Source organism: Vicugna pacos, chromosome 24 (genome assembly GCF_048564905.1).
Source record: "Vicugna pacos chromosome 24, VicPac4, whole genome shotgun sequence".
NCBI classification, from domain to species: Eukaryota; Metazoa; Chordata; class Mammalia; order Artiodactyla; family Camelidae; genus Vicugna; species Vicugna pacos.
Window position 1 is genome coordinate 22,979,657 of NC_133010.1, and position 15,379 is coordinate 22,995,035.

At 47.3% G+C, this 15,379-nt stretch overlaps 1 protein-coding gene and 2 long non-coding RNA genes across 30 annotated transcripts in view; 1 reads left to right on the forward strand and 2 right to left on the reverse strand.

The window, feature by feature from the left end:
- The window catches only part of DLGAP1 (DLG associated protein 1), an 822,007-nt gene that overhangs the window by 140,591 nt on the left and 666,037 nt on the right, over window positions 1-15,379 (reverse strand). The gene's annotated exons all lie outside the window — the stretch shown is intronic.
- LOC140689029 (uncharacterized) lies at window positions 3,493-5,702 on the reverse strand. The gene is made up of 2 exons (XR_012063895.1): window positions 5,588-5,702; window positions 3,493-3,938 (listed from the first exon to the last, which is right to left on the reverse strand). It is a non-coding gene; the product is annotated as an uncharacterized lncRNA (long non-coding RNA).
- Window positions 5,835-9,593, forward strand: LOC140689032 (uncharacterized). The gene is made up of 2 exons (XR_012063900.1): window positions 5,835-6,006; window positions 9,418-9,593. It is a non-coding gene; the product is annotated as an uncharacterized lncRNA (long non-coding RNA).

A 15,379-nucleotide genomic window follows, 5' to 3' on the forward strand; every position in this document is an offset into this window, starting at 1 on the left:
CGCCGGCCCCGCGCCCACGCCCTGCCTCTCGCCCGCCCTCCTGCTGTTCCTCCCGTCCGCAGCCACACTCCTGCCCCCAGGCTTTTTCCAGATTTGTAACGACGCCCCCGCTTTTAACATCTGCCTCGCTTCGTGGACTGAGAAAATAATGGCCACTGCCCTTCCCAGGATTTTTAGTAACCCAGGCAGCATTTGTGTTCACATCTTCTCTTGCCTGTAAACACCCTCCCGCTGACGGAAGGAGCTCTGAAGAAGAGGCGTGTTAGTTTCCTATCGCTGCTGTAACAAATGACCTCAAACGGGGTGGCTTAAAACACACAGTTAGGATCCATCCCCAGTAGATCTGCTTTAAGACAAAAAAAAAAAAAAGAGCTAGAGGCAGGTCTTCCCATGGAAGGATAATGATACCAGAAGGAAAACTAGCACGTGAGGAACTCAGAAAAGAGCAACTGAAATGGTAAATGTCTGGCTAGAGAGACTGTTTTTTACCTCTCAAGTTCTTTGAAAGCAAATGCAGAACATCATTTAATGGGACTGTTAGTATGTGGAATGTAATAAATACTATGATTATAACAAAAAGTGGGGAGAGGAAGTGGCCTTATGTTTTGGGGGGAAATAGTAACTCTAAGTAGAAAGTGGAGAGTTAGATGTGTAATAAGTAATCCTGAAAATAACCATTCAACCATCTATACAAACAGAGTCACAAAGCCAGTAGACAAATTAAAAAGGAATACTAGTGCTGTTTGCATCATTCAAAGGAAGGAAGGAAAGACGACACAGAGGAACAGAATCATGCAAACAGGAGATCACGGTAACATTATAAATGTACATCCAGTCATATCTATAACTGCATTAAATGTAAATGATCAACCCCCCCCCCAACACACACATTTATTATCTTATAGTTCTGGAGGTAGGAATCCAAAATGGGTCTATGGCCACGATCAAAGAGTCAGCAGGGCTGAGTTGCCTGTGGATGTTCTAGGGAAGAATCTGGCCCCCTGCCTTTCCCTTCGAGAGGCAGCCTGTATTCCTTGGCTAGTGGCCCCTCCCTTCAGCTTCAAAGCCAGCAATGTAGCATCCTCCAATCTCTCTCTCTCTGACCTTCCTGCCTCCCTTTTCACAGGCATATCTTATGATTACATTTCCATCCCAAGATCCTTAACACATTTGCAAGGTCCTTCTGCCATGTCAGATAACACATGCACAGGACCACAGACAGTTTTGGGGGGTTATTTTTTTACTTTCCACAGAGGCTGAGAGCTAAGATGGTTCCCACGCATTATGTTGGGCCAAATACTTCCATTTGACTTTTCTGATGATAACTAGATAGTCCCATATTTAGTACCAGGAGAGGAAAAGCAGCTACAGATAATAGAAACAAACCCGGAAGTAATCTCGAGATCAAACTTCAGTGCTGATTCCCAGATACAGGAAAATGAATTTACATTTGTCTGGTAGATTTTATGGGAAGATAAAAGCCCGCGCTACTGACGTCTGATATGGCACCTGTAACCTGAGGGTGTGGAAAAGTAGAGCATGGAGGGGACTCACTTTCAGAAGGTCATCTGGTGTTTGGGATCTTTTGACTCCAAAACTCCCCCTGAAATGGGTCACTCTGGAAGGGACATGGAGAAGCCAAGGGCGTGAGGACTTTTAAGTTGTCTAACTCTTCTAGAATTCTCTTTTTCTAACTGAAACATGAGAGTTGGACAAGAGCTAAGTCCTCAGATTCCTTGCAGTGCTAAAATCTGATCATTTCAGGCAAAGATGATAATATTATGGGAAGAAAACAGGGAGGAAGCATTTTGAAAGATGAAACTAGGGGAACTAACTCCCAAACAACAGAGGAAGTTAAATGTCTCTGCCTGCTCTTCCCCACTTAATCGTTTCCATCTTTGCTGTTCTGGAAAGATAGGTTATCATACCTGTTCTGCCTTCAAAGGGAAAGACAAAGGAAAGCGAGTTATTTCTAGCCTACAAACATATTTCAAGCCTATAAGATGCTAAAAATAATTTCTACTTGTTCAACACCCTTTCTTTATCTGAGGATTACAAACAACTCTAACTAGGGTTGTTTGGCAAATGGGAAATTTCGGGCTTTGAGTTAAAGAGTTTTTCAAAGTCAGTACACGTTGGCAGGCTCCTCTGGCACTGGGCGTTGTGTATCAGACGTAATCCTCCCAGGGGTGGCTTGGCAATCCTATCGGCAACATTCTGGAATGACTGTTGTCATAGAATGTAGCCCTGACAAAGGATCACCACAAAGCCCATATGAGTACATGGAGAGAGGACAATGATTCAATGCTTGAGTGGAAGAAAGCAGAACACAAAATTATATGTCCACGATTGTAACTACCTAAAAAAGGATGCCTGTCCACAAAGCAGTAGGAAGACCTGCTAAACACAAACAATGGCAGCCAACCCACCCCGGCAACGTGCTGACACCACAGCTGGTTCTTCCACTCGGCGTCTTTCAATGTTGTAGGTTATTTATACATTCACTGATTCCTTCATCCACACAGGGATGAATTTAACACCCATCTGATGTAGGTACCAATACCTACATCGCTGTCCCTGAAGAGACAGAGGGATACGGGAACCTAGTTCTCAATCTAGTCATAGCCCCGAGTCCAGGAGAGTCATGTGAAGACAAGTGGCTAAGACATGAGGGGAGAAATCCTGTAACAAGGGCCTTTAAGAAGAATCTGATGAAGGGAATTCATCAGAGAGAGTTTTGGAAGGCATAATTAATAGACTTTAAAAACCTGCTGGAGTAGAGGCTAGGGCAAAAGGAGGTGACCAAGGGGGACCCAGGGAGCAGACTCAGGCAGTGCTTGGATGGTGATGTCACTGAGGTGGGAAATGGAGAAGAGGAAACAGGGAGGGGTCTGTGAGGGTGAAGAGCCCCGCTGTGACAATTTTCAAGACCAAGGTGCCAGGGAGTCAGAGGTAGCTGGAAACTTCTAGAAGACGTGGAGCTCAGGTGAAAGGCCTGGGCTGAAGAGGTAGATTTGAGCATTAAAACCTAAGAGGCAGTAGTTGACACTGCAAACGTGGCTGAGATTGCCTACAGAGGCAGCACTGACTGAGGAGAGACAAACACCAAGGTAGGAACAGAGGTGTTTCAGTATCTAAAGAGATGGCGAAGGACGAGGACCCCCTAAAATAGTGAGAGGGGGTGGTCTGATGTTTAGGAAGACAACAAAAAGAGAGGGGTGTCCCTTAAACCACAGGAGAGTTTCAGGAAGATAGTGGTCAACAGAGTCCAACATATGGAGAGGTCAACAAAGGTGGAAACTCAGAAATGCCCTCGGCTGTAGCATTTGGGAGGACATTCGCGTTGTTAATGAAAGTGTTAATGAAGAATAAAAGGAGGTGACCATGTCACATTTGGTCAAAAGAAATTTAGGTTTGAAAGAATAAAAAATAACAATAAAAGGAAATATGAGAATGTAGGCACCACACAATAACAATACATAACAATTCAGGTAACCAACAAGAATAGTTTTAATGGTCAGAAGCTCTATTTTTGAAACTATTTGAAGCAGTAGATCTGGTACATAAATTATTTCAGAGTCAGAGAAGACTCTTTTAGCTTAAATGTGGGCAAATGTTGCTAAGTTTTTCTTGGCTGTCAACAATCAACTAAGTACAGTTGATTTTCAGTTTGGGGAAAATGTCTATCGGTCACCAGGTTTTACATCAGAATCAGTGGCAAATTAAAAAAAAATTCAATCTCCAAGAAGATTTTAGAATGAGTTTCCTTCTTTGTTTAGTTGTGAAACAAGCAGACAGCGGAGAACGGAGCCACTTCTCTGCATGAACAGCTTCAAAGTCTCCCTGGGTGTTGGTTTCTCTAATCTCTTCAGTGAGGAAGTTGTATTAGACTTTGATTTTCAGTATCTTGTTTATTCCAGAAAAGCCAGGAACAGACGCTAGATTTAACCAAAGGAAGAGTACTTGCTTATGTTGCTTTTAAAGACGATGTGTCCACGACAGAATTGGGAAAGAAGGGAAGAACTTGAGGCTTTTTGGCCAGTGGACCCCTTTTTTGGATTTGGGAAGTGGAAGGGTTCCCTCTGAGGGGGTCATTGTGCGGGTGCTTGGTGGGGCGCCAGCATCTGTCACAAGGATGCCGGTAGATTTATGTGCTTCCCAAGGAGGGCTCTGAGCTGGCTTCAGCCTGAGATGTATCACTGTCACTTTGCAGACAGTCGCAGACAAACATGGAGGCTACTATGGCTTCATTAAAACGAGAGAACCAACCAGGCTCCCACAGATGTGGGTTCTGCCTCTGAGAAATGACAGGTGCCATGAGTGTAGGTTCACCTCCATAGGATGCCATGGGCATGACTTCTGGGCTGAGGCAATAAAGACCTGTCAACTAGGATGATGTTTCTGGAAAGAGGTGGGGACTAGGTGGCAGCTCACCAGGATACGAAAAATGATACCCCTTGGAAAAGGAGGTGCGTTGTCATGATGTACTTGACAAACACCATGTCTCCTAGCAACTTGCAAGGCATGATGATAATTACTAATCAAAGTCGGTTCAGTTTAGCATAGCAGTACTCCCCAGAACTAGGCAGAGGTGGGGAAGCTGTAAAAAAAAGTGCTTTTTTTTCCTTGTAATTTCATACACGTTTGTTACTACAATGGGATCAGAAAACTCAAAGTGTCTGGTAAGAACAATGCTCTCTGGATTAGTAAAGAGGGCTGGAATCCAGAGCTATCGAAGTCTGTTCTGGGTTCCACGTGCCACTTACTGAAGGAAGGTGATGTGTGTGTGCCTGTGCACACGTGTGCGTGTGTGTGTGAGAGAGGGAGAGGGAGGGAGGAATCTTACTCAGACAAAAACGCACAAAATATTTACTTAGGTGTCTTTGGTCATCATTATGTAATGCATATGGTATTATACATAGACAGCCACGTGTTTTCTGTGAATATATATTTTCCTAAAAAGTGTAACCATCAGCATTTCAAAGCCTGTTGCCCAGGATGAACAACTGAAACGGAGCACAATTAAAACAGGCAACGATACAATTCTCATTTTTAACGGCAAAGTCACGTGCGGATCCCTGTGTGCTCCCACCTCCGCGTGGCGGACCCTGCACCGCGGATCCGTGTCCCACCCGCATCCTCTCCCAGGAGCCCCCGCCCCACCCCCGCCGCGCGGCGGCCCTGCCCTGGGAGCGCGCGCGCATGCCCAGCAGGGCCTCCTTCCGAAGCGCCGCTAGGGGCACTTCGGCCGTCGTGAGGGGACCTCCTGCTTTGGTGTCTGAGCTCTCTGACGGAGCCCCTGACCTCTCGTGTCCCTCCTCGCCACCCCTCCACCCTGGCCGTGGGACCCCGCGCTCCACTGCAGGCCAGGAGGCGCGGGTCCCCACCCCGGGCGGCTGCTTCGCCGCGCGCACCACGCAGGCCGGGCCCCTCGGACGCGGGCGTCCGTGCAGACTGAGCCCGAGCGGGCCGCACCTCCCAGGGAAGGTGCCGGGCCCAGCTTATGCACCTCCCACGTCCTTTTGGCCCTGCCTGAGCCCTCGGCCTCCGGTAACCCGCTGGGTCTTGGAGCCTCGGGCTTTCTTACCGGGTGACTGGAGGGACCACATACCACAGCTCCGAAGTGTGGCCCAGTTAGCACCCCGGGGGAGCAAGTACTGACCGAGGAGAGACGGGACTGGAAGGACCTTGCAGGTAAGCTTGCTTGCTCTTTTATTCTTTGATAGAATGTTCTGGAATGCTGTGGTTCCATATGGTCTCCTGGGAGATGCCCTGCGTAACCAGATAACCAGCTGTGTTTCTCTGAAAAGCTGGGCCAGCCTGGTAGTGTCCTGCCTTGTCTCTGCTCTGCCTTCTGCCCAGCTTCACAGCCCGCTCCCTGTCATGGCTCCTTCTTTGGCGAGGAGCATGGAAGGTCTATCTCGGGTGCCATTGCTGGGGAACTGGGTTGAGACAGACAATGTGATCTGGACGCCGGGATGTCCTTGCAGGAGGGTCCACACACAGGTCAGGCAACCCAGGCTCCACTCCACCCATTCGTAAATTCTCTGATCTGTGGTGGAAGTTCAAACCTGTGTTCCACCTTGGCCAAGGACGTTCTGATAAAAATGGGGGGCTTCTTGTATATTTTGATAATTGCTTTGTGTGGCCATGTGTGGCCTGGACCCCAGAGAGGAGGCTTTGGCTTAATAGTTATAATTTTTAGCAGCCCCAAATAGGACATGTCCTGTCGGGTGGTGAGTTAGTGGCACCCTTGCACAGCTGCTCCGCCATGGGCCGGGTACCACACTTGGGAAGACAGTAACAGGCAGTGATATGCAGGCTTGAGTTTGCCTGAGGACCGACTCTGTGAAGATGTATTTACAGCATTTATTGTTTCTTAAATATTTATCAGTTCCTATTTTAAAAGTGGCTGTATTTTTCCTGTATATTATAGGGACAATTTTGTGAAATACAAAGCATAGATGAAACCCTGTTCAAACGTCCCTTGGAGATCACCCCCGCTCTTTGCCAGCAATGGGGATGTCTCTCCTCAACGTGCTGCATGTGGGTTCGGGGGCTTGTGGATTTCCTCTTAAGAATGTGCAGGGGTGTGCTGTCTGGGGCCAGTGTTCATAGCTTCCATCAGCTCCTCACAAGGGCATGGGACCTAAATAAATAAAATACTTAAATAATCAGTCCTTGGCCTAATGAAAAAAAATGTTTTAAATGTACTCGATAGGGAAGAAATTAACCTAAACGTTCAGATCTCTAGAGAGGAGGGCAGTGGTTAGACCCACCCGTCCTCCTGCCCAGGTCATGGCAGAGGTGCAGGGGCCTTTATCAAGGATGCCTCAGGAAGCTTCTTTTTGGACTTCTGATTGGTTTTTTACACTTAAATATCTAGAAGGTCCTTCCTTCCCATAACTGCTCCTCTCGCAGTCCTACCCCTCCTCAGCCAAAACCCTTGCCTCACTCTTTCCTTCAGATCGCACATCTCATGCCTTCACACGCCTGTGGGCTCTGCTCTCAGAAGAGACGGCATCTGCCCCCCATCCCCACCATGAAGCTGCCACCTGTGCGTGCCCCCACTGCCGCTCCCCTAGAAGGCTCCAGAGCTTCCTCCCCGCCTCCATCCTTGTCCCCTTGTGGTTTCTTCTCAAAAGAAGCAGCCAAAGTAATTCTCTTAAAAATGCCACTTCTCTACCTAAAAGCTTTCTAAAAGATTCTCACTCAGTAAAATCCAGACTCTTCACGTGGCCAACAAGCCCAGTGTCAAACTGGCTCCGGTCCCTCTGGGGCCCTTCCTGCTGCTCTCCCCGTGCCCACTCTGGCCACACAGGCCCTCCCGCTGGGTCTCCAACATACAGGTGACGCCAGGGATTTTGCACTTACGGCCCCCTACCTGAAGCCCCTCCTTCGGACCGCTGCAGGGCTCACAGCCTCAACTCCTTTAGGACTTCTCCCAATATCCTCCCCTTGGTGTGGCCTCCCCCTGCTTAATTTTGTCTCCATCTGACCTACTCTCTACCTCATTTATCCACTTTGCTTCTTTTTGTCTACTCTGCAAATTGCAAGTGCTCCACGAGGGCAGGGTGAGTGTCCATCCTGTTCCCAGGGGAGCCCCCGGGGCCTAGAACAGTGCCTGGTATGCGACAGGCATCCCGTGTTTGTTGAGTAGATGGAAGAATGAATGAGCAAGGCTGTCGCATGTTTCATTTCTAACTGCACCCGTCTCCTCCCTCCTCCTTTGAAGGGTCGGATGTGGCTGGCCAGGTCCCAGGCGGCCTGTTAGTACTGGCTGCCCTCCCCCACTCCCATCTGGCTGTACCTCCTTCTCTGATCCATGACTACATGGACGGTGACAGCTCAGGACCCAGTGACAGGACAGAAAACTTGTTTGCGGGGATAAACGAGAGACTCAATATAATTGACAGCACGCATTACTGTGATACATACTCGAAGTCCATCTCGGTTATAGGCAGCAATTCATTTTTCCTGGCTTCAGAGCTCTCTGTGTAACTTGTTCCTAATTTCTTGCTGAACCTGCCCAGGGCAGTGGGAAGTGGTGCCCGCGGAGGGCCCGTGAATAACCGACCCAGCGCGCCCCCTGCTGGGCACTCACATCATGCTGAATGCAGAAGGTTCCTCTGTGTGGAGAGGGCTTCTCCCACTTGGGGGTTTCATGTGGAGGCAGGAAAGGCTGACCTAGGACCGCAGGGTAGAATCACCCACGCAGGCTCACGCACGGCCCCAAAGGCCTGGCTTGCCTTCTAGAGGGCAGATCGCTGAAGTTGGCGGGGACCCCACCTAATTATCAAAGGAGCTGCGTGGCCGTGAGCTACCGTCCAAGGTACCCAGCAGCAGAGGGAGCTCCGCCAACCCTCAGCACACAGGATCCGGCTAACGTGCTAACATATGGGGGAGAGAAAGTGCGTCACCAGGCTCCTCTCCCCCCACAGCTGACTTCTGCAAGCTGCCGTCTCCCCGCCTCCCACTGTGAGGCCTTGTGCGTTCATCGGTGCAGTGGAATCGGTGTCTTATGGAAGACGAGGATGTCTTAAAGATTGTAGAAAGAGCCAATGAAAACTCATTTATTCTTAAGGGAGAAAGTAACTTTCCTTGTTACTTATTTGAGTAACACTTGAGTGGCCACTTATTTCCAAATTGGCGTGACCCTGTTACTCTGTGGACATAGACCACGGTCTGTAGTAATTGACCACGATCAGGAAGGTCACAGAGCCACTTACTGGGTGTTGTAAGCAGCAGGGAAACTAGATGTCATGAGATGCCAGGTAGAGGTCCCCAAATCACTTGCAACAGACAAAGGGCTTTTCTTATTGGAGGCTAAGCTAGGTACTCATTCAAAAATATTTTCTCCATCATCCGTACCTGTTTTCTTAGGGTTGCAGGGCTCACTAGATGCAAATTACCCAAATAAAACACAAATGCTGTCCTGTACGTATTACCCAAACCCACAACACAGTTGATTATCCTCTCATTGTATGATCTTTTCAAGTCTGTGGCAGTGCTTAAAGGCTGAGAAAGTGGAGGGAGCAGACTACAGGTCTGGTCCATCACACAAAGAGATGGCATCTCATGGTAAGAAGGGTTAACATGATTAAGGAGGTAAGAATCAACACCTCCCACTGGGTGGTTTTCCCCAGAAAGCTCAGGCTAATATCACTGGGGTTGACTACCGACATCATTACTTTGCATCTGTCCTGAGTTCTAGTGGAGACAGAAAGAGAGAGAGCAAGAGAGATTAATCTGTGATTAAGAAAGACACAGAACGTTGAATTCTGGACTCAAGGTCATCTTGGGAAATTTCCCATAGTGAAGACTTGGAGCAAACAACTCTTGTTTTCTCTTCTTACAAATTATATCCTTTACCCATTCCTCACTGGCATTTAGTTTTTTTTTTTTTTTTTTTTGGAGAACATTCTGGCTGAAGAGTAAGAAGTCTGGACCTGAACCCCAGTTCTTCTCATGACCTGCCACTGGTGGAGCAGGTCCCCCTCCAGAGAAGGGAGCCTGGTTACACATGACATGAGATGTACTGGCGAACTTTTCCAAATGTGAAAACTTCATAAACAGAAAGACAACTCTCATTACCACTGCCTGTGATGAGTGTTTCTAATAGTCATAACCCTCGGGCGTAAGGATTCAGGTTGTGTGTTCTTCTGAGGAGCCCGGGAAAGAGAGACCTGCACTGAGTGACAGTCCAGCCCAAAGACCCTGGGATGGAGCCAAAATGCAGAGTGTACCCTGAGCTTGATCCGTGAACGTGCTATGCACTGTCCGTCACAAACACTTGGCCGCTGACCTAAGGGCTGAAGTCACCCAGAAGATGGAAGTTGGTGGTGTCCAAGCAAGTTCCAGCAGCAGGAAATTTGTTGGTATAAATAATCACCAGGATTCATTTTTAATAACTTAGTTATTTTTCCTTCCTGCAGTGTATCACCACCCTTTCTTGAGCCATTGTTCTCAGAGACAGAAAATGATCTGCACTGGCAGGTGCAGATCAAAGGATGAAAAATACAAAGAATAAGAGAAGAAAGAGAGCTTTCAACCATTAAAGGCTAGTGAGCATGAAAACAGGGTATTCTTCACATTTTTAGCCATGGATCAGGTTGGTGACCCTGTACATTATCAGAGGGGCATGTTTCACCCAAATTGGTCCAGTGAGTCAAGGAATTAGGGTATCATGAGGTTAAGCAAAAGGATCTGGTCCACTGCAACCCCTGCTCCCCAACCACTGATTTCCTGGAAACACAGGCAGAAACTACTGGTTTAGAACAATAAGTGAAATGCTTATGAGATTTACCCAAACCACAGATGGGTCTCCGCAACCTGCCGGTGACGTCTTCCGACAGAGGAGACGAATCAGGGAGGATGGATGAAGGACAGAGACAGAGCTTATAAGGATGCCACAGAGATGCACAGTCAGAGGGCAGAGCTAGAAGACGGATTGGTGGAAGCAGGTGTCTCCCTCAGCCAATGAGCCTTTCAGGTCCGCCAGGGAAGTATCCTCCTTCTAGGGACAGGGACCGGGGGGAACCCACAGGGATCAAAGGCCAAAGGCAACTACGAAGCAGGAAAAAAAACACAGCCCAGGGCCAGCCCTGGGACCCACCTGGGGAGGAGACAAGGATACCGGGTGTGTGAGGAAGGATCCCATGGGGGTCTGTCTGTCCAGTCGGCTCGGCACCTCTGGGTGGGGGTTGAGTCATCTATTCTCTGTAAATGTATCTGTTTCAATGGTTTTCCTGTTGTCTTCTTCCCTCTAGGTTGATTGTTTACTTTAAAGTAAGATTTATATCTTGCACATTGGAGACACTAAATACAGGCTTTCTGAATAAAGCCTTTGAGATTAGGGGCTTCCATACATTAGCTCATTTAATACTTACAGTATTCATTTAACTAGAAATAGAACCATTTAAAAAAAAAACAAAACCAAAAACAATCCCGCACTCAGAGAAGTTAAGTAACTGGTCTAAGGTTGCAAAGCAGTGAGCTGGGCATCTGTACTCAGGCCGGCCTTTTCTCCAGGTCTTGTGCCACATCTGCAGCACTGATGGGCCCTTGAGGAATAGGGACCACAATGGTGGGACAGGGACGAGGATGGAGTGGGTGGCCAAGGCTGCCGTCCCTTCTGCTGGGGTTTCTGCACAGCCTTCCTCTGCTCCTGAAAGTCTTCCACCTCTGACAGTGTCGAGGGCAGCGAGCAGACTCCAATGACAACTGTTACACTTGCAGGATTTTATCATGCCATTTAGCAAGTAGAGGGTTTTTTTTTAAGGAGCACAGAAAACATTATTAATATATTTAAATTATCATTTAGCTTTAACACAGTTACTTCCAGGGCACAGGAAGTGATCAGAGAAGTCCTATGGAGGCTCACCATGCTGTTTTCCGCAAGACTCAGCTCCGCTTCTGAAAGTGTGGGCGGTTGCTATGGGCAACCGCTTAACAAAACTCAGAGAAGGTCCAGGGGGTTGAGTAGTATAAGCATTTAATAGATTTACTTTATTTTGGGAAAACAAAGCAAAGCAACCCAAGTTTTTTTCCCTAAGGGTCACTTCTCCTTCTCGCTAATACTAGGAATTTCCTCCATGTAAGATGATTGTTGTTTTTAAGACAGCCAGGGCAATAGGACTAGGGGAGGAAGATCTTAAGTTATCTTCTAAACAGCTCAGCCATTCTCCAGGTATTCAAAGGGAAAATAAGCTGGAGATCTCCAGCTTTTCATCAAAATATCACCGTGACTGTGAGTTAAAAACAGACGAAAAGCCCACTCATTCTGCCAATGGCCCCTGGATTGTTTTTCTAAGGGTAGGCTGTTTAGAGTCAACCCCTCAGTGGCACGACCTTAGAACTCACTCCTGCAGGCGCAGAATTGAGAAGACAGGCTTTATGGTTGTACCTTTCGATTCTAGGGGCTGGGAACGTACTGCACTTCACATCGTGCTTTTTGCTTTGTTTTCATTCTCTTCACATAATCAGGTGCTTTGAGATCATAAGCCTTCATGTTTATTAAAATTATTTTTAAACTCTGAGCTCATTCCTGCACTCTTGCCCAAGATTTAGAATCCAATAACCAAAGAGGAATAGCACTTTTTCTTATTACTAAGCCCTTTTTTATCTTCTGTAGCTTCGCATAAAGAATGTTCCCCATCAAAGAGGGAAGTGGTGATCTAAATGACTGTACACTCATACAGTGGGATACTGTGCAGCTGTTAAAAAGAATTTTTAAAAAAAGTGAATCTAGATGGACTTAGACAAAATAATGTTTAAGAAATAATTTTCAGTGAAAAGAACAAATTGTAGAACAGTGTATGTGAAGAAGGAGCAGTGTATATATAATATGTGCACAGACCATTTCTGAAAGGATGCATAGGAAACGGTTAGAATTCATACCTCCAGTGACGGGTATAAAGGGATTGGGGGGGGGAACTTTTACATATTTTGAAAACACCCTTTGGTGCTGTCGAAATTTTAAATTATTTTTATAATAATAAAAGAGTGTATCTTCCCATTATAAACAGAAAGGCGATGTGTGTGGTGTGGCATTTGTTGTGGCAGAGGCTATCACCAAACAAGCAAGGAAAAATAGCTATAAGAAGGGAAATGACCCTTCCTGGTTGCCTTTTCATTTTAGGGTCTGTCTTTGTCTGTGTGACCTTTCTGGTATCACCTGATTTATGCAACTTCCTTTAGCTCATTTGTTTGTTTTCAAACTCTCTGCCTCCAGTTTGTCTCTGGATTCTATCCAGACAGCATAGGATCGCAGTTAATGGTAATGGCTCTGGATTCAAACCCTGACTGTGACGTGCCAGCTCTGCACCTGTAACAGGTCAGGTGACCCCCTGTGCCCCAGGTTCCTCGCTGGATACTGCAGGTTGACAATGATCCTCGTCTTGTAGGGGTCATTAGAATTACTACGTGTGCTGGCGTAGAGGGAGCGCTTCTAGGCTTCGGGCATTATTACTCTCTGAGATGATTTTTTGGGTTAAAATTAAATGTCACGGAGAGGAATCTGCAAAAGAATATCACTATCGCAGACTGGATGAAAACAAGACTAATCCTCTGGATCTTGGACGATCTTGCTTATAAAAGTCTTCACTATCTTTCCGAGAATAGTTTTCCGTTTTTAAATACTCCTCATGCACCTGTCAGCTTGGTTTATATTCAGACATAGTTCCCCTCCTCAGTCTGTTACCTCTGAATACTTATTCGAATTCCAGGTGGAATCCTGTCTCTTTTATGAAGCCATCCTTGCTATTTCTACTTCGTAATAACTTTTCTATTTACTGAACAAGTCTAGCACTTTCAGTCTGAGGTGACACACACAGTGTACTTTTGAAACTTACAAATAATTGTACAAAATAGTTTTCACTCTGGGTGGCACTTAATTGGATATCTGTAGTGGAGACGGAGCCTTGTATTTCTCTTGTCTCCCTCAGGTAATGTAGCAGCAGAAAATTTTGGTGTCTCTGGAAAGAGTTCTTGGCTGAGCGTGGGAAGACCTGGGTCCTAAAACTTGCCCAATAGGTTAAGCAGGGCACTGTTCTCTGGGCCTCCATCTCCTCATTTGTAACACAGTTGGGTTGGAATCATCTCTAAACTTCCTTCCAGCTTTGCTTCTAAGATTTTTCTTTCATCTTATCTCAGAATCAAGACTACAGGGAAATAATGTGCCCTGGCATACAGGTACATGGAAAAAATCTCTGATTGGTAGGGTTTGCTCATTTCAGTGGTGTAAATATTCGCATCATGGCCAGTGCCAAGCCACCAGGATGACAAAACCAAGTGTGGCGTGGGGAGGAGGTGTCAGCCTTTGGCTCTCATTGGCCAGCTGGGCTGAGAACACACTGCTGAGGGGTTCAGGCTTGGAGGACATGGCCGGCCCTTCTCATCCTTAGCTTCTCTTACTCTAAAACTCTGACACAAGACTTCTTCACCGAGTGGAAGAGCACAAGAGAAACCACCAGGCAGCGCCGCCTAGCTTGGCTTTTTAATCGCCGGCTCTCCACACACGAGCCTGGGACCAGCCCGATCTTCTCGGCACCCACAGCCAAGTGTCTGTCTCCCTAAAGTCTGGCGCAGGGATGATGACACTGAGGTGGGGACAGTTTCATTTGCAGTTGGTCACCTGGATCTATACCTCAAGCTCTCAGCCTTGCTTTTTCTGAGAAAGAGAAGTAGTCCAAAAAGCTAAAGGAAGTTTCTGGGCTAGAATTCAGGATGGACGTCCAGATGTTGAGGACAGTCTTGTTTGGGGAAAAGTGACCAGAGTTCCACGAGGCAGAGGGAGGAAGAAACTTGGAGTGTAAGCAGAGCTGGGCTCCATCTCATGAAGTTTGTAACTGTGCAAAGTCTTGGTTCATCTGTAAAGTAGTGTTTAAAATCAACTCTAAAATCCTTCTGAAGCCGTTGGGAGGATCAAATGAGATGTACCAAAAATACTCAGTAAATTGCTATCTACAATTATGTATCTTGAAAAATAGGCTTGGAAGCAAATGGAAATACTCCCAGTTATCAGGATGGACGATCAAATGTATTTCCTCCTCATTGGTTTCTCTGGGTTCACAGAGAAGGTTGAAAGAGTGCTAAGGAGTTCTTATGATCACTGAAGAGAACCCTTCTCCAATTCCAAAAGGAATAGTTAATGCTGGTTCGTTACAGCCCCTCCCCTCCTCCTCCCAGACCTGGGAAGAACGGGACTCCCCGGATGAACTGAGAGAAATATGCTAATGCTCGGAGCGGATGGCAATCCGAGACGTGGCTGCATCGATATTTTTAACGTGCTAATATGTACCTGCCAGACTGCGCTCTCAGCCTCCAGGTGGGCTGGCAGTGCTAAGCAGGGTTGAGAAGGAACAGGGAGCTTTCAGAGAACCACGGATGCGGAGGCAGACGGAGGGAGAGGAGTCTGAGCAAGCACAGACAGAGCCGGAGAGCCGCGGCCAGGCGTCAGGTGCCAGCACGACTCAGCGGCCACCGCTTACGGCTGCTCATCAAGGCAGCACAAGCGTATAGGAGGTCGTGTGATGAGGAGTTAGCATCGTTCAGCATCCCCTCGGGCTAGTGCCAAGGGCTTACAATCACTCCTTTGGGCAGCGTTTGGACCTCCTTTGACACAGAAACAGAGGAAACAGGAAAGTGTGTGAGGAGGCTGTAGCTACCCTAAGAAGTGTCTCCACACAGTGCGTCCGGGTTCTTAGGAGGGAAGAGCAACAGACAAGAGGGAGAGTTAAATTCGAGAGGAAGATTGAGAAGAACGGAGACTTTCTTCGACTTTTCACCGCTGGGGTGTGAGTTCTGTTACCCTGGGAGCCCTGACTGCCGATGCGCGTCAGTGCTTAGCGCTGAGGCAGCCAGCAGTGATGGGGTGGTG